The sequence below is a fragment of the Daphnia carinata genome, chromosome 1, assembly GCF_022539665.2.
Source record: "Daphnia carinata strain CSIRO-1 chromosome 1, CSIRO_AGI_Dcar_HiC_V3, whole genome shotgun sequence".
NCBI lineage: Eukaryota > Metazoa > Arthropoda > Branchiopoda > Diplostraca > Daphniidae > Daphnia > Daphnia carinata.
The window spans coordinates 10,857,261-10,860,707 of record NC_081331.1 but is presented as its reverse complement, the minus strand read 5'-3'; the positions used below and the strand labels follow the sequence as shown (position 1 = coordinate 10,860,707).

The following is a 3,447-nucleotide window of genomic DNA, read 5'->3' as shown; positions in this document are numbered from 1 at the left end:
CAAAATACGTCAGACACACCTTAAATTTCACGAGGATCACGAAAATCATATTTGTTTTGTTGTGGGCCCAGTATTTCTGGAGATATAGGCTACTTCTGGTCACTTTCGGTATTTTATTTTTTTCAACTTGGAAAAAAGTAAAAAATGAACATTAATATTCCCAACATTTTAAGCATTTTGATCATAAATGAAATGGGGTGGCGGCTTTTTTCGTATTTGTTTTGCTATTTCACTATTGGTTGATCGCGCGAGTTGCATATACTTATAACACTACTTCGTTAACAGAGACTACTAGCATTATGTATCACACTAATGGGAAGGTATACCTGATAAGTATAGATCATAGCATGAAGATATACCTCGTGCTATTATTATCATGCGCGGCCATCCGATGTACAGTCAGGTTTAAAAATAAGCCCAACTTTTTCTTATTTTACGCTACGGGATATTGCGGAATACTACTAGCTCTGAGGTAGAGCGTCTGACCGCGGGAATTGAAAGTCAAGAGTTCGAATCACGTCTGGATCCTCTGTGCCAGAGAGTTGAGTTACGGTTCCCACTGTAGGCAATACTTCTTTGTACAAAAAATGTATAACTCTATTGTATTTATAGGTGACATTCCGAGACGGAAAATATTGGGAAACCGAGATATTCCGAGACGGAAAAAAAACATTGGGGCTCATAACAATATTATTACAACCGCAAATAGGTTTCCTTAAAAAAACATGGAAAAATAGTTAACTAATTTACAACACTCGTGGCTCTATGGTTGAGCGTCGACGTCGCACGACGGAAATCAAGGGTTTGATCCCTTTAAGAGTCAAGATGAAAATAAACAAATATATGTAAACCAAAATGGTAAATTTTATATATAATGGATGAATACAATCGAATATCATTAACGCACCAAAAGTTCAGAAACTCCATGAAGTGCAACCCAAACAAACCCACAACAATCTTATTACAAGTGCAAATAGGTTTCCTTCAAAAGATATGGAAAAATAGCTATACAATTGACAAGACTCGTGGCTGTATGGTTGAGCATCGGCGTCGCACGCCGGAAATCAAGGGTATAATTTCCTAAACAGTCAAAATGAAAATAAACAAATATATGTAAACCAAAATGGCAAATTTTATATATAATGCATGAATACAATCGAATATCATTAACGCACCAAAAGTTCTAGAAACTCCATGAAGTGCAACCCAAACAAACCGACAACAATATTATTACAAGTGCAAATAGGTTTCCTTCAAAACATATGGAAAAATAGTAATAAAGTTGGCAAGACTCGTGGCGCTATGGTTGAGCATCGGCGTCGCACGCCGGAAATCAAGGGTTCAATTCCCTAAAGAGTCAAAATGAAATTAAACAAATATATATAAGCCAAGAAATATGACCGGTAGATATCAGTAAAACAGAGACAATGCCAATATTTTTAAATGTTCGGTAGCGTGCGATTTATAGCAATCCGTTTTACTATATGGCAATCCGTTTTACACAAAAAAAAAAAAAATATTTCGCCAAAAAAAAAAAAAAAATCACACTTTTTTCTTTTTTTCCGACACGTAGCCATCTACCGCTCAGACTCGTTATTACTGGCGTAGGCAATTTCAGTCCATTGGATGCCATTCGCAGTTAGTTCAGTAGCGTGGATGGAGAGAATAACGCGTGGCTGGAGGAACATTTGAAAAATGGATAAGATAATACAACAAAAGGATGGTAAGTATAAACATTATTATATTGGTTTTCAATTATTAATTATTGTTTATTAGATCAAATTATGAAGCTGCAGGCCCAATTATTGGAACAACACAAAATATTAGATAACAGCAAAGCTAAGGATGGTAAGGGCTTATACGTAATGATTCTATTTATTTGCTTTTATTCATTTGTGTTTTGTAGCTCAAATTTTGAGTGTACAAGCTCAGCTATTGGAAAAGAACAAATTGGAATGGAAGAGTTTCCAAACAGTGAAGGAGGTTTTTCCAAACTCATCCCTAACTGAACATGAGGATGAATTGGCATTAGGCGAACACAGTCAGGTACATAAACTTTTCAAATAAGAATTCAAAATAAGTATAGAATTTTAACAAACAATTATTTATTGCTTAGTTATTCAATCTACCACCTGACAGTGTGTTAAAGTTAAATTCTGTTAGTGCTGCACTAAAAGAATTGTTAGTAATAAGTCCATGCAGCGAAGGAATTGAACAATTGTGGGACCGTATTTGGGCTGAAAATGGGTGTGGTACGGAAACCCAGAAATAGCACGAGTTCAACATAAAACATGAATTAGGTACTTTTCGGTTTTTTGTCTATCGAAACAGTATTTTTAATGCTATTATTTTGCATTCACAGAATTCTAGTGGGGGATCAAGTCAAGTCTAGATGTGTTACAGGATGGAAGAGTGAGCCTACAGTTGAAAAACACTGAAAGTGCATTACCATTAAGGTATGAGGTAAAGTAATAGAGTATGCAAATTGTCTAATGAGAAGTACCATCTTGTGTTAATGAATCCAGTACAACAGCAATCCTTTATAGTTCTGTTATAGCTAGAAGCCTCAAATAATTCTGCTTCTCTGTCTAAAGAACAACTTGTCCTTTACGTCCAGAGTGTTGGGGAAACTGGGTACTTAAATGGCACTAAAGATGTTTTAATTTTGCTGCTATTGCAGAGATGAACATCATACATGGACTCTTTAGGTATGAAAGGATTTTTCTTCAAATAATTTTGAATTTATGACGAAGAATTTCTCCTCCTTTTTGCCAACCAGGTCTTATCTACCAAAAAAAATTTTTATCCAATAGGAAAGGATTTTCATGTACTGGGAACACAACTATCAACAATGCAACATTCTACAGGTGCTAGTTTATCATTCAAGAGCCTTATACAATGAAGTTAATCTGCAATTTGTATGTCCTTTCCCAAGCTTCCACCAGAAGTTGAATCTATGATTCATGTAAGTTCCATGATCAACAATTGATGTGTTTAACGGTGTTGTTTTTCTTTTCTCAATATAGGTTAATAGTAACATTGGATCTGAAAAGATTCTTGGTTGGGGCAAGACACTGAATAAATTGTATTGATTGGATGGATGACATGACATTGCTATACTTAATTCGGATTCCCCAGACGGTATTTGATATTAAAAAAATTGAAGTGCATATCTGGGCTCCCTTCTTTTCTGAAGCCCCGTTTCCCCTTGACTCATAATAAGCCCGTAGGGGGTCATGCCCCTACTGTACGGTATATATAAAAACAACATATACCGAGGTTTGGAGGGCTCTGGCCGGAAAGGGGACGTGGGGTGCCGCTTCGTCCGATGATGTGTTCACGGAGGGTGACGTGGCTGCCCACAAATCCGAACTAAAGGTTAATCGCTCCTGTAAAAATGTTCCAAATCTTCAGCTCTTCTTCCGGCTTCTCTTAGCCAATCACCGG

General features: G+C 36.4%; 1 long non-coding RNA gene across 1 annotated transcript; it reads left to right on the top strand.

Moving 5' to 3' along the window:
• Nucleotides 1–1,796: 1,796 nt before the first annotated feature.
• Nucleotides 1,797–2,619, top strand: LOC130696831 (uncharacterized). The gene is made up of 3 exons (XR_009421891.1): nucleotides 1,797–2,046; nucleotides 2,117–2,300; nucleotides 2,363–2,619. It is a non-coding gene; the product is annotated as an uncharacterized LOC130696831 (long non-coding RNA).
• Nucleotides 2,620–3,447: the final 828 nt, after the last annotated feature.